The 24,424-nt window shown below is 42.2% G+C and overlaps 1 long non-coding RNA gene across 1 annotated transcript in view; it reads left to right on the top strand.

Moving 5' to 3' along the window:
* The window catches only part of LOC149119519 (uncharacterized), a 77,547-nt gene extending 72,229 nt beyond the window's left edge, over window positions 1-5,318 (top strand). Inside the window, exon 2 of the long non-coding RNA XR_016228626.1 lies at window positions 4,865-5,318. This is a non-coding gene — a long non-coding RNA (uncharacterized LOC149119519). The remainder of the gene's footprint in view (window positions 1-4,864) is intronic.
* Window positions 5,319-24,424: the final 19,106 nt, after the last annotated feature.

Below are 24,424 nucleotides of genomic sequence, written 5' to 3'. Positions count from 1 at the left end.
TGGCAATATGAGCAATCTGGGCATTGGGCAAGCAGCAGTTATGCTAGAAGATGGCTCCTGAAGGGGCCTGACAACTCTACCAAGAGCGACACTACTGGAAATGGAACTGCCCTGGAGGTTGAAGGACTCCTGGGTCAGAGCTGCAGACCCTGTTGGCCCTCCCTAAACTGAAAAAGCCCTTCACTCTTCCCAACTTCCAAAGTAACCAGCATGGTTGAAGGGATGACCTAGCATTAGTAACATTGCAGGCAGAGTTCTAAATTTCTTTTAGAGATGTCACCTATTAAAACTAATCTATTCAGGCCAGCTCTCCTCCCAGGCCAGCTAGGAAATGAGGGGCCCCAGGACCAGAAGCAGGCCAGACTAACTACCCCACAGCTCCTTGACTGCACGTACACACTAAACAAAACAGGAGCACTCAGGTGTACATCTGTCTTCACATTAACTGGCAGGACTCTTTTGCTCTCCTATATCCCTCTTTGTTCTCCTCATTTTGGCCATCTTTCCCACCATGGGCAATGTTTCTAATTTCTCCTTTTATCCTCATAGTCATAATGCTTCCATTATTACCATGTATAATTAACATATTTCAAAAGTTTTTACAGGAGCATATGACTACTAAATCCCCAGCAATTATGCAGGAAAAACCCAAGACTGCTCTTCAATCAATCCAATCCAGAGTACAGATACTCACTCCATGTTAATGGTTCATATCAGCAAGAAGTAGCCAGAAAGAAACTGGCACCCCATGTCCTTATCTATACTCAGAGTTGGGACTGATGGAACAAGGACATAAGCCTCAGTCATTTCAGGTTCTTGTTACCCCTTCTGTTTTCTTTCTTTCCTTTTCTGTCTTCCTTCCTTCCTTCCTTTCTTCCTTCCTTCCTTCCTTCCTTCCTTCCTTCCTTCCTTCCTTCCTTCCTTCCTTCCTTGTCACTTTCAAGATTTAATTTGAAAGAGTTACACAGAGAGAGAAAGAGAGGCAGAGAGAGAGAGAAAGAGGTCTTCCATTTGCTGCTTCACTCCTCAAATGTCTGCAATGGCCAGAGCTGAGCTGATCTGAAGCCCGGAGCCAGGATTTTCCTCTGGGTTTCCCCATGGGTACAGGGGCCCAAGGACCTGGGCCATCTTCTACTGCTTTCCCAGGCCATAGCAGAGAACTGTATCAGAAGTGGAGCAGCCCAGTCTCAAACCAGTGCCCATATGGGGTGCTGGCACTGCAGGCGGTGGCTTTACTCGCTATGCCACAGTGCCAGCCCCTATATTTTATAAGAAGGTATTTCAAAAGGTTCATGGACAATACACATTATCATTTAATTTTATAAACATGAAATGTTGAGTGGTTTTATATAAAGCATTGCTAAAGAACTAAAAATCATTAGGATGATAGAATGTATGTAAATTCCACAGAAGAAAAAAATCTACCCAACCTGGACCTCCGTATCTGTTCAAGCTGATGTACTGACTTTTAAATTGGTATAATGATTGAAAATGTTAGAGATTCCCAAAACAAATGTACCTATTTTTAATCTATTTGATTGTTAGTAAAATATGAAACTTATTTTTTTATTATTTTTAAAGTAAAATTGAGGCCCAGCACTGTGAAAATAGTGGGTAAAGCCAGCGACTATGGTGCTGGCATCCCATATGGCCACCAATTCAAGTCTCAGATGGTCGAAGTATTTGGGGTCCTGCACCTATGTGGGCAGCCCAGAAGGAGCTCCTGGCTTCTGGATTTGGGTCAGCCCAGTCCTGGCCATTGTGGCCATTTGGGATGTGAACCAACAAATGGAACCAACATCTCTCTCTTTCTCTCTCTATCTCTCTCTCCCTCTCTTTCTCTATATTTCTCTATATCTTTATCTCTATAGCTATCTCTATAATTCTTTCAAATAAATTTAAAAAATCTATCAAAATGGGTTTAAATATTTTCAGCTATTTCCTACAATACAGAAGAATAAAGGACCTTTGAAGAAACATTAAAGAATTCATTTTAACATTGGATAATATCACCTATTTTATAAAAGACTTATTTGTTTATTTGAAAGTCAAAGTTATGGAGAAGAGAGAAAGACAGATCTTCCATCATCTGGTTCATTCCCCAAATGGCTACAAAGACAGGGGTTGGGTTAGGTCAAAGCCAGGAACTTCGTCCATGCCTGCCACATGGTGAAAGAGCCCAAGCACTTGCCCAATTCTCTAATGTTTCCTCAGGCCATCATCAAGGAGCTGTAGCAGAAGTGTAGCAGCCAGAACTTGAACTGGCACCCATATAGGATTTCATTCTCACAAATGGTGGCTTAAATGCTAGTCCCTCCTTATATTCTTTATAAAGTTACTTTTAAAAGTCTCCTTCTAAATAAACAAAAGATATCTCTATTATTTACCAATTTATTAATTGTCTCTATTTACAAGTCAAGCTAACACCAGGATTTGTTAGAAGACCCAAATGGGGGCAGTGCTATGGTGCAGTGGGTTAAAGCCCTAGCCTGCAGCACCAGCATCCTTTATGGGCACCAGTTCAAGTCTTGCCTGCTCCTTTTCTGATCCAGCTCTCTGCTATGGCCTGGGAAAGCAGTGGAAGATGTCCCAGGTCCTTGGGTCCCTAACCCATATGGGACACCTGGAAGAAGCTCCTGGCTCCGGGCTTGGATCAGTTCAGCTCTGGGCATTGCAGTCACTGGGGAGAGAACCAGTGGAATGGAAGACATCTCTCTCTCTCGCTCTCACTCTCACTCTCACTCTTGCTCTCGCTCTGGCTCTGGCTCTCTCTGTAACTCTGTCTTTCAAGTAAATAAAACATATCTTTAAAAAAGAAACTTAAATGAATCCTACCCCTTGGGCATAAACTCAGCTAAATCTACAGTGTCTGTCATCTGTCCATAGTAAAACTCAAGTCTGGTACATATCTCTCTTCAGCTAGACATTACTGTGTCCTTCCTTTAAGAATCAAGAACAGGGGCCAGCATTTGGTGCAGATTAAGCAGCTGCTCACAATGCTGGCATCTCAAATGAACTCAGGTTCCAGTCCCAGTTCTGATCCAGTTCACTACTAATGTGTGTAGGAAAGCAGCAGAACATTACTGAAATACTTTGGCACTTCCCACTTTTATGGAAGAACCAGTTGGAGTTCCATGCTCCTGGTTTTTGCCTGGCCCAGCCCCAGCAATTGTAGTCATTTGGGGAATAAACCAGCAGGTGGAAGATCTCTCTCTTTCTCATAAATAAATATTTTAATAGAGTCCAGAACATACTATAAATGTGCTACTACTCTACATTTGTCACTATGATGTGCTGAATAAAAAGTAATTAATGTATATTATCATGTACTTATTTGGATGATTGATTACTGGTAATTAGTATTTAGTTTCAAAGAAAAAATTTCAAGGGACAGTATTCATCAATAGGAAAAAGTTGAAACAAAGCACTCTCTTTTTTTTTTTTTTTCCTACAGGCAGAGTAGACAGTGAGAGAGAGACAGAGAGAGAAAGGTCTTCCTTTTCCATTGGTTCAACCCACAATGGCCACTGCACCCTCAATCGGGACAGAATCTGGCCCTCCATCCAGGACTACAACCTGGTGTGCCGGCGCCGCAGGTGGAGGATTAGCCTATTGAGCCATGGTGTCGGCCAAAGCACTTTCTTAATCTCACAAAGTCATGTGGCTAGGAGAAGGCATATCTGATTTTTTTCTAATCAGCCTTCCTAAAATTTACAAATTTTTTTCTGGCAACAGTGAATTTGGCTCATCATAGAAAGTTCTTTGAAGACTCTTATTAAACTTCTTCCTCTTTGAAAAAGTAAATTTTACTGCATGTTACTGCAAGAGGTAAATTTTTGATTTATAGGAAATTTGAAAACCAATTATGCTTAGTCTCTAATTTCTGATTTACTTATAGAACAGAAATTACACAGATAAATGTTACTTTGTCTAATTTTTTAAAATATTTACTTATTTATTTGACAAGCAGTCATAGATAGACAAGGGGAAAGACCAAGAGAGAGGTCTTCCATTTGCTAGTTCACTCCCCAAATGGACACAATGGCCAGAGCTGGACCAACTCAAAGCCAGGAACCATGAGCTTCTTCATACATGGGTATGGGAGTCCAAGCACTTGGGCCACCATCCACTGCTTTCCCAGGTCATTAGCACAGAGCTGGATTGGAAGTGGAGCAGCCGAGACATGAACCAGCACCTGTATGGGATACCAGTGCCACAGGCAGAGGCTTAATGATTATGGCACAGCACCAGCCCCCGCTTTATCTCAATTTATGGTAAACCCATGAGTTGCACCACAATGCTATTTTCTTTTCCTTCCTTCCTTCCTTCCTTCCTTCCTTCCTTCCTTCCTTCCTTCCTTCCTTCCTTCCTTCCTTCCTTCCTCTCTTCCTTCCTTCCTTCCTTTCTTTCTCTCTTCCTTCCTTTCTTTCTTTCTCTCTTCCTTCCTTTCTTTCTTTCTCTCTTCCTTCCTTCCTCCCTCCCTTCTTTCCTTCCTTCCTTCCTTCCTTATTTTTCTGTGTCATGAAGCTTGCACATTGCATCCAAGGACATGGACCAGGGAGAGAGGCTTATGATTACTCTGTGCAAGAACTCTCCTCTTGAGGGTCAAAGCATCTGACAAGGAAGCTCTCCTAGATTAAGTCCTCAAGCGCCTCTCTCAATAACAAGCGAGAGGAGGTGTGCTAACTGGAGAGCATCTTTGGTTTAATTAACCCTGGGAGGCCTGAGTGTTGCTGGGGTCCTCCTTGGGCTATAATAATGGGTCATGAATCATTTGAATGTGACTATTCACCACTAGAGGGCTCTGTAGGGTCAATTACATTTTCACAATCATTGACACCTGATTCTCCACTGTTGTCTCCAGCTGCTCTTCTGGGGAAGAAAATCTGCTCCACTTACAGGATACTTAAGTCCAGCACTGGAAGAAGGATAATTGAAAGAGCCCACAGCTGAGATAAAGGCAGAAAGACACTTGCTTCCATGTGAGAATGACTAAGAATACTGTCTTGGTTGGGTTGGTTAAAAGTCATCATGAAGAGGATCAGGGACCTCTGCATCTCCAAGTGTATTTCTACCTCCCAGCTGTGAACCCAGAATAGGGTATCCATTGATGAAACAATGATTCCATACTTCCATGTGGTGCTTCTCTGCTTAACATTGCCTGCTGAATTCTTGTTCCCATATATTTTTACCCAGCATGATTAATTTTCTCACTTCTGCCTGACAATACTCAACAATTTACACACTGTGCTCTACATTTGCACACACTGCCAGCACTTTCACTTGATGTGCATAATAAACCTGATAAATTGCTTTAATGATTTTTATTATTCCATCATTGTAAAAAATCCAGTATCATGTTCTTTAATAAGTTTGGCATAATACTGAAAGTTGGATGTTTTCCATTGAAGACACTGTATTTTTGCTCACTGGTATTACCTAGATTAGGAGTAGTGATATCCTCTGGTTATACCTTCAATTTGAACTAAATTCTAAAACATAAATAAAATTGCTGATAATGGAGATGAAGTTAAAGAGGTAGAAGACAAAATTGGGCACTCTGATGGTGTGAGTGAGCTGTTTATGGTGATCTGTTTCTTATATAAAACCTGCTGCTGTGGGTTTGCCAAGTTATGTACCACTCAATAACCTTCTTCATGTATCTTTAAGAATTCTGTCCCAAATCTCATCCCTTAATTTCATTTTCACAGTTACAGAAAATGAAATTTTGAACAAAGCTGCTGATTATGGATTTCAATTATTTGCAGAAAATCTGTCTTGCTAATGTGTGAGTCAGTGATGCTAAAAGATTCCGCTTATCTCTCCCAGCAAGATTCTTTCATTGCCCACACTGCTGCTTGTGCTGTAGAAACTTAGAGCACTGAAGGTGTATCCAAAATGGAGGCTGTCATGATGAAATTATTTTAATATGCATTTTAAATGGTCACCATATTTTTGTGTTGCTATTGACTAACTCACAGTATCATGTTATCCTTTGTTCAGCTGAGCTATACTGCAATCTTCTTTATGGATATGATCATCACTTTTTATCCAGAGATTAGCATTCATTAGATTAGCATTCATTACATATCTCATCTGAGTTAGGCCACTCTCAAGGAATGAGGTTGTGTTGGTAAATAATTTAGTTATACTGTGTGTCCTGTGGAATGTAAAATTTAAAAGAGATAATTTATCATAACTACCTCAAAGGTCCTTTGGTACATCTTTCTGAATCACTTAGAGATGAGAACTCCTTTGAAAGAAGAAATGAAGTAGCTGACACATGGAGCCACTGCCTGTAATGCCAGCATCTCATGTGAGCACTGGTTTGAGTCCCAGCTGCTCCATTATGATCCATCTCCCTGTTACTGCATCTATTTGGGGAATGAACCAACAGATGAAGATCTCTGTCTCCACTGCAACCTTCTCTCTCTGTATCTCTGCCTTTCAAACAAATACTGTAAATCTTATTTTAAAAGAGTTTAGGGTCCAGCACTGTGGCGTAGTGGGCTAAGCCTCTGCCTGTGGTGCCAGTCTGAGTTCCAGCTGTTCTTCCAATCCAGCTCTCTGCTTTGGCCTGGAAAAGCAGTCAAAGATGGCCCAAATGCTTGGGCTCCTGCACCCATATGGGAGAGAAGAGTGAAGCTCCAGGCTTCTGGCCCCTGGCTTCAGATCAACCCAACTCAGTCTGTTGTGTCTACTGGGAAGTAAACCAGTGGACAGAAGATTTTTCTCTCTGTCTCTCCCTTTGTCTGTAACTCTACCTCTCAAATAAAATAATAATTTTTTTATAAAAAAACAGTTTAGCCTCACATTTGGAACTTTTAGTAATTTTGATGGGTTGAGAGGAAATTTGTAAAGTCTGTGATACAACTGAGAGCCTTCTGAGTCCTAGCATGTAAGAAGATAATAGCGAGCAGACAGCTGGTAGACAAGACCTAACTGGGTACAACCCATACATAGCATTGTCTTTCTGAAGACCACAGTAAGTCCTATGGTCCCTGTTCAAAGGTCATGGGAAACCATCCACACAGTTGAAAGAGGAGTGTGACTTGATGAGATTTTGGTTTGTAAAATGGCCTTAGTATTAAAGAACATCTCCAGAGAAAACATAGAAGAGTACTGCTGAATGGTAAATCTTCATTAATAGTAACAAGACTTGATGAAAGAAATGGCACCTTTAAGGGAAATGTAATTCAGGGAAGGGAGATAAGAATTAGTGAATCTTTTCTCCTAGGATGGTACTTACACCAACTGTAGATATTGGGGCCCTAATTTGGTGTGTTGAAGAGGATTCCTCTAGGATCTGGAATAACTTGAGCATCAGAACACATAATTTCAGACTATAATACCTTTAACAAGATAAGAATCTATGAACTCATAATGATATAAAACATAATGACACACTAACTAGGACAGAAGAGTGAGCCCTTAGCTTTGATGCTAGATCAAAATATAAATGAAGAAACAATATTGGGAATTAAAACACCAGCATTTCATATAGTATTGATGATTAGAAATACTATTAAAGGTAGTGGATGAAAATTTGATAGGAAGTAGGATACTGGCATAATATTGGAATAATTTTTAATAAAAGTCCACACATTCCAAAAAGGAATAAAAATGTGTATATAGCACAGCATATATGAATGCTGTGGTGCAGCAAGTTTTGCCACTGCCTGCCACACCAGCATTCCACATCAGAGTGCTGTGGTGCTGCCTCAAGTTCCGGCTTCCCTGCTTTTGATCAAGCACAATGTGAATGTACCTGGGAAGGCTTCAGAACATGGCCCAAGTCCTTGGGCCCTGCCACCCATGTGAAAGACCGGGAAATAGTCATTCATCCTAGCTTCAGCTTGACAAAGAACTAAACATTGCAACTCTTTGGAAATGAATCAGCAGAGAGAGAGAGAGAGAGAGAGAGAGAGATCCAGCTCTCTGCTATGGCCTGGGAAAGCAGTAGAAGATGGCCCAAGTGCTTGGACCTCTGCACCTGCATGGGAGACCCAGAAGAAGCTCTTGGCTCCTGGCTGTGGATTGATGCAGCTCTGGCTGTTGCGGCCAATTGGGGAGTTAACCAGTAGATGGGAGACCTGTCTCTCTCTCTCACTGCCTCTCTTTCTCTCAAATAAATAAATAAATCCTTTTAAAAGATATAGATGTAGACATAGATATAGATATAGATCACTCATTGTAATTATGCATTCAAAATGGATAAATAAATACTTAAAAGGTTACATGTGAATCAATCTGGCAGAAATTCACTAAGTACCAAGTTGATAGCATCCATCATAGCACAGATGGGAGACTGAGCAGAGCCCAGCATCGAACCATGGTGCTTCTGATGAGAATACAGGGCCCACATTTTCTCAGAAAGGAACACTGGAGCGACCCAGCTTGAGTCATCTCTGCTCTTGATATCTATTAAGGGTTTTCATATTAGAATTTCATATTAGAATTCCAGAAATATAACATGGAATCACAGTGGGAGAAATGATATTTTAACATGGTTGGAAAAAGATGTGATAGTTCTGTGGATTGGGTTGTGTTGGATTAATGTTGGTTTCTTAAATTGGGGTTCATATGCTATTTATCAGGGGACCACCCTATAGTTAGCAGAAACATCTTGGGTCAGGGGCAAAAGTGCTAGAAGGATACTAACAGCATTCTCAATGAATGGGACTCACTCATGGTATTTCTGTAAGTTTGAAATAATTTCAAAATTAACTACTCTTAAAATGACCAAATTGTAAGATGACAATATCCTCATCATGTTAGTAAAACAGGGACAGCATCAAATACTATAAAGGCTAAACCTTACCCAATTCCCATTAGGCCAACGTTATAAAACTGGACCCCCTCTAAGCATCTACATGCCTGTATGGAGACTGCAGAAATAATACAATATTCACAATGTGTTTCCTGTTCTGAATACATTTGTGATAGTTTTGAAACAGCTTGATCTTTTTATTTTAAAGCTTTTGAGAACTCTCTTGATCTTTAAAAATAATTATTTTATTTTTGTACTGAAAAGAAAATATGTGGATATGTGTCAAATCTGTTGGCTCACTCCCCAACTTTATGCCACAGCTGGGGCAGGACCAAGCCCAAACCAGCAACCTGAAACACAATCTGGGTCTCTACAAGGGTGGCACGGACTCAACTCCTTTAACCCTCATCACTGTCTCTCAGAATGCACACCAACATGAAGCTGGGATCAGAAGCAGAGCTGGGACTTTACCCAGGCTCTCTGACATGGGATGCAGGCATCCCAAGCAGTGGTCACACCACTATGTCAAATGGCCACTCCTTCATTTTTAAATTAATTTTTTATTTGAAAGAGACTGAGAAAGACAAGCAGCAGAAATCACTCATCTATTGGCTTACTACACAATGCCTACCACATCAGGACTGAATTAGATGAAAGACAGGAGCCAGGGGCTTCATCCAGGTCTTCCATATGGTTGACAGAAATGGTTGGGCCATTATTCACTGCCTTCTCCACAGACTAGCAAAAATCTAGAATGGAAGAGGAGTTGCCAGGACCCAAAGCTGCACTCCAGTATGAGATGCCAATGTCAGAAGAGCAGCTTGACCTATTGAATCACATGCTAGTCCCTGCATCAATTCAAACCAGTGCACTCACCCTACCTTGTATATATTCAAAGAATGCAAAGCTGGACATCCTCTCCCTTTCCTTATTATTATTATATTAGTTCCTCAGCAGAACCATTGTTCAGTTTAAACTGAGAGAACAGAGCAGCTCTGATTAGTACAGTGATATGCTTTTTGGGTTTTGGACACTTTTTTTAAGATTTATTTATTTATTTATTTGAAAGTCAGAGTTACACAGAGAGAGGAGAGATGAGAGAGAAAGAGTTCTTCCATCCACTGGTTGACTCCTCAAATGGCTGCAATGGCCAGCGCTGTACCAATCTGAAGCCAGGATCCAGGAGCTTCTTCTGGGTCTCCCACACAGGTGCAGGGGCCCAAGGACTTGGGCCATCTTCTTACTGCCATAGCAGGCCATAGTAGAGAGCTGATTTCTATGCCACAGGTCCAGACCCTGGACACTTTTTTGAAGGTTGAGTAATTTTGGCAATGACAGAAAGTTTCTATTACAACGACTTTGATGGGGCTGGTGCTGTAGCATAACAGTTAAAGCTGCTGCCTGGAGTGCCAGCATCCCATAAGGGTGCTGGTTCAAGTGTCAGCTGCCCCACTTCCAATCCAGCTCTCTGCTATGGCCTGGGAAAGCAGTAGAGGATGGCCCAAGTCCTTGGGCCCCTGCACCCACTTGGGAGTCTCAGAAGAAGCTCCTGGCTCCTGGATTTGGATCAGCACAGCTGCAGCCATTGCAGCCATTTAGGGATGAACCAGCCAATGGAAGCCCTCTCCCCCTCTCTCTCTGCCGCTGCCTCTCTAACTCTGCCTTTCAAGAAAATAACTAAATTTTCTTAAAAAAGTGAAAGAAAAAGAAATAATAAAATGACCATGCTTCCCACAGCTAAAGTATTTTATGTTATCAGGATGTTTAAGGGCAGCAGCCAGTAAATTAGTTTTGTAAAGCTCAGTCTGTACTGTTTGAAGAAATTTATTCATTTCTGCCATCGTAGTTTCAGGTTTTGGAGACAACAGCTTATAAAACATTTTTTAATCCTGATTTGCATTTTCATAAGCCATTTGTTTTAGTAATATTTTGCCACTTCCTGATTATCTACCTGATGTCCAATAGCTTTTACTAGCCTATCCACAAAGGACATATTGCCCTCAGTCAGCCCCTGATGGACTAAAGAAAAGGAAATGGACAGGTCTTTAACATCAAGAATCTTTTTCCATACTTTTAATGAATGTTAGAAATTTTTACATAAGCCTTCATCCAAGGATAAGCAACTTGTTGACCAAGATCTGAATACACTCCCTCTCTCAGCAACTGCTCAAAAGTGGTAGGGACATTGTTATTTAGTTAATCTATGGCTTGTACAGAAGCCCAGTCTCTATTCCTGAGCCCAAACAGTGCACTGGGCTGGAGTAACCAAGATTTTAATTAAAGTTTTCCAGTTCCATGGCACCATCTCACATCCTTCTCCAATTCCCTCCAGTATGCCCACTGTACCAGAACTCTGTATCTTGTACTCCGTTAAGCCCTTTTTTAGCCCTCTGTAAACATTATAAGGAAGATGTTCATGCCAGGGAGCTGCATTTTCAGGTCAAGCTACAGGACAAACAGTTAACACTGGTGATTCCCCTTGTTCCCTGGCTTGCAGAAGCGTACCTAGTACCGCTGACACACCTGAAGGGGACTCAGATATCACCACCACAACAGCAGATGCTGAGGGTGCAGAGGTCTCTGTGAGGCAGTGGGGACAAGCCCATTGACTGACCTTCCTGGCCAGGGACAGTGGCCAAGGGAATTGTAACCTTACTAATGGCATCCCAGCAGAGATATCACACGTGCAAAAACAGATAAGGAGCTCAAGGCCCCTGATGTTATTTTTGACCAACTTTCTCTAAATCAGTTACTGTTTTTTTTTTTTTTTAGATTTATTTATTTATTTCAAAGTTAGAGTTACACAGAGAGAGGAGAGGTGAGAAAGAGAAAAAGGTCTTCCATCCACTGGTTGACTCCTCAAATGGCTGCAATGGCCAGTGCTGTACCAATCTGAAGCCAGGAGCTAGGAACTTCTTCCTTGTCTCCCACATGGGTTCAGGGGCCCAAGGACTTGGGCCATCTTCTTACTGCCATAGCAGGCCATAGCAGAGAGCTGGATCAGAAGTGGAGCAACCAGGACTTCAACCAGTGCCCACCACTGCAGGTGGTGGCTTTTACCCATTAGACCACAGTGCTGACCCAACAATCAGTTATTTTTAAAGTGCCTTCATCAGGGTTCCAAGGATAGCAACTATTAATTTTTTACAGCAAGCATCCAATTACTTTTTGGTAAAGAGTGTCCCTCTTTGGGCCAGCACCGTGGCTCACTTGGCTACTCCTTTGACTGCAGCAGCGGCATCCAATATGAGCACCAGGAGCTAGTCCCAGTTGCCTCTCTTCCAGTCCAGCTCTCTGCTGTTGCCAGGGAAGGCAGTGGAGGATGGCCCAAGTGCTTGGGCCCCTGCACCCACATGGGAGACTAGGCAGAAGCACTTGGCTCTTGGCTATGGATCGGTGCAGTGCCAGCCGTAGCAGCCATCTGGAGAGTGAACCAATGGAAGGAAGACATTTCTCTCTCTCTCACTGTCTATAACTCTACCTGTGAAATTAAAAAAAAAGTGTCCCTCTTTCTAAAGGAGATAAAGCAGCCCAACTTTATGTTTCCATTACACCAGGTATGGAATTCCCCATCTTTATGACTCACCAGGATCTTGAAGAGATGAGTGTGCAAGTGAAAGGAGAGACAGGAGAGACAGGACATGGAAACAGTTCCTCTGCAAAGTGCTGCCAAACTAACCCTGTGTGTTTTCTTTATTGATAATGATTACAACAGCATATTGTACAGCTCATGTATGTGCTCATCTAACTCCAAGGTTTCTCTGGAACATGTTTAGCAAGGCATATTAGATAAACAAGTCTAGGGAAGCTGCTGCATGTCTTTGGGAAGCCAACCTTCCCACAAGGCTCAGTGCTCTTCTTGTTAGTGGACCATAAACTATACTTAGTCCCTGCAGCCACATGCTGTGTATTAGGAAGAAAATGTCTTTGCTTTGGCAGAAATCTTATTCTCCACAGTCACATTTGACCATCTTTACAAACCTTCCTATGAGCAACCAGGTTGACCAGATCTGAGTCCACTGTGTGTGTGAATGAACGTAACTTTGCTTTATATCTAAATACTGTTCTTATATTTTGGATTATATATGTTTTTTTTAACTTTTATTTAATGAATATAAATTTCCAAAGTACAGTTTATGGATTACAACCCCCATAATGTCCCTCCCCTTTCCCACTCCCTCTCCCCTTCCATTCACATCAAGATTCATTTTCAATTCTCTTTATATACAGAAGATCAGTTTAGCATACATTAAGTAAAGATTTCAACAGTTTGCTCCCACACAGAAACATAAAGTGAAAAATATTGTTTGAGTACGAGTTATAGCATTAAATCTCAATGTACAGCACACTAAGGACAAAGATCCTACATGAGGAGTAAGTGCACAGTGACTCCTGTTGTTGACTTAACAAATTGACACTCTTGTTTATGGCATCAGTAATCACCCTAGGCTCTTGTCATGAGCTGCCAAGGCTATGGAAGCCCCCTAAGTTCACCGACTCTGATCATATTTAGACAAGGCCATGGTCAAAGTGGAAGTTCTCTCCTCCCTTCAGAGAAAGGTACCTCCTTCTTTGATGACCCGTTCTTTCCACTGGGATCTCACTCGTGGAGATCTTTCATTTAGGTTTTTTTTTTTTTTTTCCCAGAGTGTCTTGGCTTTCCATGCCTGAAATACTCTCATATATATGTGTTTTGTAACTGTGCTTTGATTCATAGTAACTCAACTTTTTATGGAATTGATTATCATTGAATGGAAACTGAAAATATAAGCAAATTATTGAAAGAGAAAAAAAGACTTTATCCAAATATTACAATGTATCCCAGAAAATTTTTTAAGTATAAAATGGTGACCAGAAATGAATAACTCCCTCTTGCTCTTCTATCCAACCCTCTCATTTATCTCTCACTCAATGCTGCTCAACCTCTCCCAGTACCTCTAGTACTGATTGAGCTCACTGAAGGAGTGTCTGTCTCCCCACTGCACTGTGAACTTCTGCCTTCACTCGGCTCTATCTCCTGTGTTCACCATTCATGTAAATTCACTTTGATCACTCCAATGGTTAATGAGGGAATTATTTCCTTAGCAACTCCATGATATAGAAGAGAAAAATCAAGTCTTTCATGTTGCTTCTCTGTAGGAAAATCTTTCATGGAGAAAGAAATGTTAATGTAAATGTTGGAAAGACATTACTTTATTTATTTATTTTTATTTTATTATTATTTTTTTGCCATACAGAGTTAGACAGAGAGAGTTACAGACAGTGAGAGAGAGACAGATAGAAAGGTCTTCCTTCCATTGGTTCACCCCCCAAATGGACGCTATGGCCAGCACACTGCGGTGATCTGAAGCCAGGAGCCAGTTGCTTCCTCCTGGTCTCCCATGCAGGTTCAGAGCCCAAGCACTTGGGCCATCCTCAACTGCCTTGCTGGGCCACAGCAGAGAGCTGGACTGGAAGAGGAGCAATTGAGACAGAATCCGGTGCCCCAAACAGGACTAGAACCCGGAGTACCAGCACCACAGGTGGAGGATTAACCTAGTGAGCCACAGCACTGGCAGGAAAAACATTATTGATTATTCTCTGGCCTGATATACCTGGACAAGGGTCCTACCAAAATAAACCTGGAGGGACCGGCACTGTGGCACAGGGGGTTAATGCCCTGGCCTGAAACACCGGCATTCCATATGGGTGCCAGTTCAAGACCTGGCTGCTCCACTTCTGATCCAGCTCTCTGCTATGGGCTGGGAAAGCAGTAGAAGATGGCCCAAGTCCTTGTGCCCCTGTGCCCATGTGGGAGACCCAGAGAAAGCTCCTGGCTCCTGGCTTTGGATCAGCACAATTCTGACCATTGCAGCCAACTGGGTGTGAACCATCAGATGGAAGACCTCTCTCTTTCTCTCTCTCTCTGCCTCTCCTTTCTCTGTGTAACTCTGACTTTCAAATAATTCAATAAATCTTAAAAAAATAAAATAAAATAAATAAAACTGGAAATATTGTTGGATGCATTTAGAAGTCTCAGGCCAAGATGAGAGGCTGCCCATTTTCTTATAAAGGAAGATCCATTCATAGGATTCAGTTGCAATTGCATTGTCATAAATTCAGCAGAGACTGGTGTATCTTCCTGCATTGCCACCCAAATACAGTGTGGTAACTAAGGAGACCAACCTGGGGAGAGAAAAGAGATATGGCATTGCAGTCTTTCCCAACATTCCTAGATGACACCAGCCATGACTCTCTACTCACTTGGGAATAGCCTGCCACCAGCCCTACTCAACAAACACCTGAAGAGTGACCAAAGACCAACAGAGGGAGCCCTTTTCTTCTACAAGGTCAGGTAGAAGAGGGCTTGAGTACTGTATCTCACAAGGGCAGTTGTCACTGTAAGTTAAGTGATGTATACATGTGTCTACACACACACACACCAGATTTCTAGGATTGTTTTCATCTAAAAATTCTATTTCTACTGAATAGCATACCTTTTCTACCATCCATAACTACCCTTCTAATTTATGCTTCTCATATTCTATTTTTTTAAAGATTTATTTATTTTATTTGAAAGTCAGAGTTATGCAGAGAGAGGAGAGGAAAAGAGAGAGAGAGGTCTTCCATCTGATGGTTCACCCCCCAGTTGGCTGCAATGGCCAGAACTGCATCGGCCCAAAGCCAAAAGCCAGGAGCTTACTCTGAATCTCCCACATTGGTACAGGGGCACAAGGGCTTGAGCCATCTTCTACTGCTTTTCCAGGCCATAGCAGAGAGCTGTATCGAAAGGGGAGCAGCTGGGACTAGAACTGATGCCCATATGGAATGCCGACGCTTCAGGCCAGGGCGTTAACCTGCTGAGCCACAGTGCTGGACCCTCGTATTCTATTTTTTAAAATAGATTTATTTAATTGAAAGAGTTACAGAGATAGGTAGAGCCAGAGAAAGATCTTCCATCCACCGGTTCATTCCCCAAATGACCACAACAGCTGAGCCAATCTGAAGCCAGGAGCCACGAGCTTCTTCCAGATCTCCCACAGAGGTGCAGGAGCCTAAAGACTTGGGCCATCTTCTACTGCTTTTCCAGGCCATAACAGAGAGCTGGGTCAGAAGTGGAGTATCCAGGAATTGAAGAGGCACCCATATGGATTGCTGACACGGCAGGTGGGGCTTTAAACCACTGCACTACAGCGCTGACCCCTCTGACTACTTTAAATACTTCATATGTTGGAATCTTACATTATTTGTTTTTGGGGACTGATATTTGTGGCTAATTTCACTTAGGAAAATAACCTTACTGTTCATCCATGGCACAGGATTTTCTTTTCTCTGTGCCTGCATAACTTTGCACTGTGAGTGCAGGCCACACTAAAAGTCTTGGCTACAGTGAATTATGCTGTGGCAAACAGTGCTAATACTTTATTTATATTGAACTTTCAATGCTTTTAGATATTTAATAAGAACTGAGATTATCAGATAATATAAAAATTTTATTTTCAATGTAATGAAGGACATTCATACTGTTTTCTGTGGTGGTTGCATCATTTTACATTACCACTGACACTGTACATGTAGCTGAAAATATATATCTTCATCAAATTATGCACCTGGGTTTTTTGTTTGTTTGTTTTTAAAGAACAGGAGCAGGAGGTCGCATTGGCCATTACTGGCCATGGTTATGAAGATCCCTCTGCACAGTTATGAAGATCCCTCTGTACTTGCACTCAAGGTGAATCAGCATTGGGCTTCATTGTCAGTGTGGTGAAATTGCCCATCACCCAGGGAGAAGTGTATGACTGTTAAGTACATTTTCAACTTCCTGCAGTGGTTCTAAAGCCAGGTCTATAGGTATCATAACCCCATCTGGCTTTCAATACTGTTTCTGTTCCAGGTAACTTTCTGTTAGCAAGGTCAAGCACAGATTTCCATCTGAACATTTCTCTAGCTTTGGATTCACATAAAAGATGAGTATCAGCACAACATTCCTCTACCCATTCTGCCTGCCATGACCTAGAGTGTAGACCTAACAGGCTAACCCAGATTTTAAATCTTCCAATAAATTGTTCCTACATGGGACAGGACAGCCTACATGAAGCTCCCAAAAATACCACAAAAGGGGAAGTAGTGTTGCAATGCCCAAGTGGGATCAGCGTGGTGACCTTGCCTAGAGTTTCCTTCTTTGGGACAACCCATGTCACCATGGAGTCCTTCCTGCCCAAATGCCTGAGGTATCAATAGCAAGAGCTGAGTCAATATCTGCAAAGTTATAAAGTATTCACATCCTAGATTTCTTGAGTCTGGGCCCCTAGAAAGTCAGGACAGAACAGAACAGATGGCTTTCTCCAATGGGGCTTCAGCAAAGAAAGCTTAGACACCCTGAGTTCCAGGTTCTATTGTAGACTTTCATCAAGAAATTAATTTCATTTCTTGGGATTCTCTTTCATGGGATTCCTCAGCAGAAAAGACCTCTCCAAAGACTCATCCTCCATCTGCCTCATGCCATGTCAATAATCACACACATTTATGACACATAGCTCAATCCGAAAACCCCAGGGAGTTCCTGGGTACAATCAGGACCCAGCTTTGCAGGTACACTGAGTTCCAAGAGGGTTCCCTCTACCCTCTCAGTTATGTGACCCTGAAATATCACTGTATTTCCTAAAGACTCCATAGTCTGGGCAATGGCAAGTAGAATGGCAGTTACTGGGAGTTGGTGGTGGTGGAATTGTAAAAACTTTCCTTCAATGGGTAGAGAGTTTCAGTCTCATAAGGAAAAACAGTTCTGAATATTTGTCCCACAACAATGTGCATATCCTCAACACTACTCCACTATACACTTCGAAATGATTAAGATGATAAAATTCATCAGCTATATTTTGTTTTGTCAGGACCACAATAATAGTACATTTTAAAAGTGGTCAAATAGGAGCTAGACCTGTGGCACAGTAGGTTAAAACCCTGGCCTGTAATGTCAGCATCCAACAAGGGTGCCAGTTCAAGTCCTGGGTGCTCCATTTCCCATCCAACTCTCTGCAAATGTGCCTGGAAAAGCAGTAGAAGATGGCCCAAATACTTGGATATCTGCACCCACATTGGGGACCTGGAAGAAACTCCTGGCTCCTGAATTCAGATTGGCCTGGCTTGGCCCATTGTGGACATTTGGGGAGTGAACCAACCAATGAAAATTTCTCTCTGTCTCGACCTGTCTTTCTCTAACTCTGCCTTTCAAATAAATAACACAGATCTTTAAAAAAAAAAGTTGATATGAAAAAAGTGGCCGAATACACATCTCATAAAAATTAACATATTTTCTCAGAAGTGCAGTTAATACTTACTAATTTTGTACAATCTCTTATATTTGCCCATTTTCACAATAACTTTCCTGATTCCATTTTGTTGAGTTTTATGTCATCAATTTTTTTTGAAATAGGAATCCGATGCCATCTTCTCTCACTAAAGACACTGATGACAGAGTGCAGAAGCCGTGTTCAGTGTGGGTGTGGCCTGGGTTCCCTCCCTTCTGGCTGTGTTTGGGGGAGACATAATTTGGTCATCCCTGGGCGTCTTACACTAGGTGGAAGCAGGTGTACCTTGTGCTGAACAGAGAGGTGTTGTGTCCACAGCCAGGGCTAAATCCTGGGGCCTGTGCATTCCCTCATAAAATGTGCACACCTGAGCCCCAACTCCTCATGTACCAACACTGCCACAGCAGGAAGAACAAGCATGACCCTTGCCCCTGCAACAGGAGCTAGTTCTATCCTCACTTACCACTTGCACTGACAGGTGGGATGGATCACTCTGAAGAAATCATTGGATGATGCTCTCAGTAGAAGACATGGACTTGTGCCAGGGAAAAGCATCAGAGTTTGAGGATCATGCAAGTCCAATCCCATTTCTACATAACAAAATGTTTTTTCTATTGTGTTTCTTTGGAGTAGAAGTTTTGTATTTATTTTTATTTCTTTTTATTCATCGTTTTCTACATCTTGAAAATTGATTGATTCTTCTTCATTGTTCTATGTGTTTTTTGAATTCCTCATTTTGTTCCTATATTATTATTGATATTCTTGAGTGTTCCTCTGTGTACTTTTCTAGGTTGAACAACATGCATACGCAACCTCAGAACACCAGAATATATAAGCAAATGTTGACAGTTCTGAAGGGATAAACAGCAATGGAACAAACAGAATGTATTACTACTCCACTTTCAAGAGTGGTAGATTTGAGCAATATTATAAATCAACTTTTCCTAACAGTTATACAGAGAGCATTCTACCTGACAGCAGCAGAACATGTGTTCTTCTCAACAGCTGTCAAAAATTCTCCAGGTGGGATCATCTGTTAATTCTGAAAATATGTGTCAACAATTTTTAGAAAATTGGAGTCATATCATTGCTTTCATAACTCCAATGGAATTAAAATAGAAATCAATTCCAGAAAAATGGGAAAAGTCACACGTATGTGGATGTCAATCCACACTGTGTCAAACGGCCATTGGCTTGAAGAGGAAATCAGAAAATATTTCAGTGGGTACATTTTGAGTTTTGAGCTGGGATCCATAGCCACAATCACAATCCTCAAGTCCAGGCTTGGGTACAAAGGGAAACCAGGTGGACATGGAAGGTCACCAGCAGAAAAGCTCTCTGAACACTGAGAACCATGGGGATCTTTAAACAGAGCAGACAGAAGTCTTCTTACTACCCACAACAATTAAGGAGACAAGGATACTGATGCTTATGACTGAGTTCAAAGGCAGATTGCAAATTCATATATATTTTATATACAATATAAACATTTCATAGTCAGCTGAGCTTTATTTTATAAATGGACTGATTGAACATAAGCTCCTTCATTAACATTTAGTAAATAGTTCAGTTTGTTCATTCAACAAATGATCTTCACATGTCAGGCACTAGACACTATTCTAAGTATTTGGGATGGAGAAGCAAAAGACATACAATCAGGAAGGTTGCTTTGTAATAGGTCACACACTACATATGAGAAAATGAATGAAAACTCACACTGATGCTGTCATAAGTGCTATAAAAAAGTAAGTGTGGACAGAGAAAGAACTGGGATATAAAGAAGCTGCTTTGAGTACTCTGAACAAATCAATCCATTTCCTCCTAAAGTGTAGTATCCCCCAGATGCTTGATCCTGAAGGGAGATTTTTTAGAGATTTATTTATTTTGCTGAAAGGCAGAGTGAGAAGGAAGGAGATACACACACATAGGGGAGGGATAAAGAGAGAGAGAGAGAGATTTCCATTCACTGGTTCCTCCCCTAAATGGCTGCAACAGTTGGACCTGAGCCAGACTGAAGCCAGGAGTCAGGAACTTCATCTCAGTATTTCATGTGGGTGACAAGGAGTCAAGTAATCAGGCCATTATCTGCTAATTCCTAGGCACAGGTTAGGAGATTGGATCAGAAAGAACACAGCTAGGATTCAAGTTGTCATTCTGATAGGAGATGCAGGCATAATAAGTGATAGTTTAATGTGCTGTACCACAATGCCAGTCCCAGCAAGTGAGTTTTATGTTCATGTTCTTGATGATTATTTCCTATTCCATATTTGCACTGGAACCTGTGAACTAAACCGCAGTAGAAGGTGAAGAAAAGTCTATTTTCCTGAGAACAAATGTTGGTTTCACTCAGATTTGTTCCTGGAGGATATTTAACACATATCAGGTTGTTTCTTTGCTCTGGAACCTGTGAACTAAACTGCAGTGGAAGGTGAAGAGAAGTTGGAGAGGTCCCCTGCTCAGAGGCCTGGTCTGCCTCTGTGGTCTACTCTGGCAGTAGGCTGATATGGACTCCAGGGAAGGTGATGAGGCGGCATCTTGGCTGGAGCATCTCGTAGTCACCTTGTGTCACTTAGCAAGGGGGCTAGGGAGCTGGCGCTTCAGCTCCACATTCGAGGAGATCCAGAGGTTCGTACACACTGGGCCCATGCACACACACACTCACACAGACAGTGGGGTTACAGCTCAGGGACAGCTCTGAAGGTTGGCTTGTGCCACTACCTGCTCCATGCAGAGTAGCGGGCTGCCTCTTCAGCTCTGGATGTGAGGAGATCCAGAGGTTCACACACACCAATTTGGAAGAGTATTCATTTGGTGAAATACGAGTGGTTCAATTTAATTTCCATCCAAAAGCACCTTGAGTTGCATTGTGGCTGATTGAGCAGCTTATAGTTACACTCCTATTACTAAGAAGAAAGTGGTGTTCTACTGTAATACTGCATGTCCTGTATGTGTGTTACATTTAAGAGAAGTTGGCTGTTAAGTGGATTTTTTAAAATGTTTATAAACATTTTATATTATATAAACAGAGAAGCAGAGGCAGAGAGAGAGAGAGAGAGGTCTTCCACCCACTGGTTCACTTCCCAGGTAGCTGCAATGGCCAGAGCTGGGCTGATCTGAATCTAGGAGTCAGGAGCTTCCTCCCAGACCCCCTCCACCCTGGATGTAGGCCCAAGCACCTGAGCCATCCTCCACTGTTCTCCCAGGCCACAGCAGAGAGCTGGATCACAACTGAAGCAGCAGGGAGTGGCCCTAACTGTCACCCAAATGTGATGCTGGCACTGTGGGTGGCTGCTTTACCCATTATGCCACAGCATCAGCCCCTGTTAAGTGGATTTCCTATAGTAGAGGTTTTGTGAGAGATCTGGTAAATGCGATGGAGTAAACATTTAAGTCCCTTAAACCATCCAGCAACTGTGTGGCTGTTGATGCCCAAGGAGACAGTTAGGAGTCCTTGTCAATTTAGAAAATGCAGGAGCTTCAGGGATATTTGTCCCATTCTTGGCTCTTTTTTTTCTGCCCTGCCCTTCCCTTCTCCTCCCCTCCCCTCTCCCTCCCCCTCCCCTCCCCTCTCCTCTCCTCCCCTCCCCTCCCCTCTCCTCTCCTCCCCTCCCCTCTCCTCTCCTCTCCTCTCCTCTCCTCTCCTCTCCTCTCCTCTCCTCTCCTCTCCTCTCCTCCCCTCTCCTCCCCTCTCCTCCCCTCTCCTCCCCTCTCCTCTCCTCTCCTCTCCTCTCCTCTCCTCTCCTTTCTTTCCTTTCCTTTCCTTTCCTTTCCTTTCCTTTCCTTTCCTTTCCTTTCCTTTCCTTTCCTTTCCTTTCCTTTCCTTTTATAAAGCATTTACTTAATACAAATTTCATGGATACAGTTTTAGGAATACAACAGTTCTTCCCCCCATACCCACCCTCCCACCCCTACTCCTCCCTGTCCCACCTTCTACTCCCTCTCCTATCCCATTCTTCATAAAGATTCATTTTTAATTATCTTTATATACCAAAGTCCAACTCTACACTAAGTAAAGATTTCAACAGTTTGCTCATACACAGACACACAATGTATAAAGTACTTTTGAAGATGACAAGTTTTACCATTAATTCTCATAGTACAACACATTAAGGACAGAGGTCCTACATGGGAAGCAAGTGCACAGTGACTCCTGTTGTTGATTTAACAATTGGCAATCTTAATTATGAAGTCAGTGATCACCTCAGGCTCTTCTCATGTGCTGCCAAGGCTATGGAAGCCTTTTGAGTCCACAAACTCTGTCACTATTCAGACAGGGCCATAAGCAAAGTGGAAGTTCTCTTCTCCCTTCAGAGAAAGGTACCTCCTTTGATGGCCCCTTCTTTCCACTGAGGTCTAACTCACAGAGATTCTTCATGTAGATTTCTTTTTTTTTTTTTTTTTTTTTTTGCCACAGTGTCTTAGCTTTTCATGCCTGAAATGGTGTCATGGGCTTTTCAGCTAGATCCTAAGGTCTTACAGGCTGATTCCTATGTGAATGTGCTATTTAGGGCATTTGTCATCAGCTCCCCATCAAATTATTCTCAGCTGTGTCCCAGACAAGCTATGCAGGGTGGGTACGGATCACGGATGGGTGAGGATGTATAGTGCAGGAAGATGAATAGGGTTAGGACTCGTGGGAAGCCAGCCTTTATTATGTTGCTGTTTTTCCTTTTAATAAATTTTGGGGAATTATTAAAATCCCTTAAATGTCTCACCACCCTGGTAGGTAGATTTGCAACCTCTACAGACTGCCACTATTTCTAAGGTATACTAACTAAATACAATGTTTGGAGTTCTCTCATCTTATACTCTCACATTATGCTGGAATCTATATACAGCACCCATACTGGGGTTTTCAGATCTGAGATAGGTCTTGGAATTCTTGGTAATCAAGAAGCAAGAAATAGGACTCAGAATACTGACTCAAATTTAAAATTTTTTTTTTTTTTTAATTTTTGACAGGCAGAGTGGACAGTGAGAGAGAGAGACAGAGAGAGAAAGGTCTTCCTTTGCCGTTGGTTCACCCTCCAATGGCCGCCGCTGCAGCCGGCGCACCGTGCTGATCCGATGGCAGGAGCCAGGATCCAGGTGCTTTTCCTGGTCTCCCATGGGGTGCAGGGCCCAAGCACCTGGGCCATCCTCCACTGCACTCCCTGGCCATAGCAGAGAGCTGGCCTGGAAGAGGGGCAACCGGGACAGAATCCGGCGCCCCAACCGGGACTAGAACCCGGTGTGCCGGCGCCGCAAGGTGGAGGATTAGCCTATTGAGCCACGGCGCCGGCTTAAAAATTTAAAAATCTGGACATTGCTAGCCAAGACTGCCTAATGCATGTAAGAATAACAGCCACTGATGATGTACTATGGAGAGGCAGAGCAGTTCACTCTTGGACAGCACATCTCACTATTGCAACCTCATAAACAACAGGGAGGTTCCCAGCTCACAGTCACACGACCTGCTCATTAATCTAAAAATGATGAGTGTCAGCCTCCTTTCTTCTAAAGCCTTCCGAGGAACATGTGCATGGATGCTTGGAACACTATAGTCCAGCAAGCCTGTATGTGATTGACATCCCCTTTAGAAATTTGGATCTGGAATTCATTTTTTTTAAAGATTGATTTTCTTTATTTAAACATCAGGGTTACAGAGAGAGAAAGAGGTAGGAAACTATGCTTTTTCTTATTATGCAGGTGCCTATTGGATGGTGAAGGAGAGATAATTGAGCTTAAATTTCCCTACTGAGGAAGGCAATCCCCCAAAGCCAAATGGCTTGAAACACCCTCATGGCCATCCAAAGAAGAAATTTGTGCCTCCATCAAAACAAGATATTGTGTATAAAATCCCAATAGCTCTGGGATCATTTTCCTAGCTAACATGCCCATCCAGTTTAATACTATGTCTGACCTACAAACTGAGCCCTAGTCAATGGCTTTACTTACTTAAGGTTAAAAATTCTTAGTGAAAGCTGCCAACAGTTTTATGATTTGCTGTTTAGGTAGAGTAATGTTAATATGTTGTTGCTTTTATTATTACTGTGAAATAAGGCACCTGCAAGATAAAACATGCGGAAACTACCTGTGTGGCTCCCCTTTCCCAAGGAGATAGAGACTGGTTTTCAAATTCATTTCCTGGATACCATCTGGAACCAGGTCTATTTTAGGAGGAATTTTAAATTAGGACTAACATTCTAATAATATTATTGGGAATTTAGGGTTTAAAGTCACTATGTTACAGAAACTTTACAAATGAACATATGAGCCAGAAGCTAAACAAATGTTCTTGCCTTTATCTCTCTTCAAAGGGAGAACTTAAGGGTCAAAACAATGTCAATTTTCCATTCCAAAAATTCCTCTACATTACTTTCATTCA

This window comes from Oryctolagus cuniculus, chromosome Y (assembly GCF_051225735.1).
Source record: "Oryctolagus cuniculus isolate XC-2025 breed Fujian yellow rabbit chromosome Y, ASM5122573v1, whole genome shotgun sequence".
Lineage (NCBI taxonomy): Eukaryota > Metazoa > Chordata > Mammalia > Lagomorpha > Leporidae > Oryctolagus > Oryctolagus cuniculus.
This window is presented reverse-complemented; position numbering and strand designations above follow the sequence as displayed.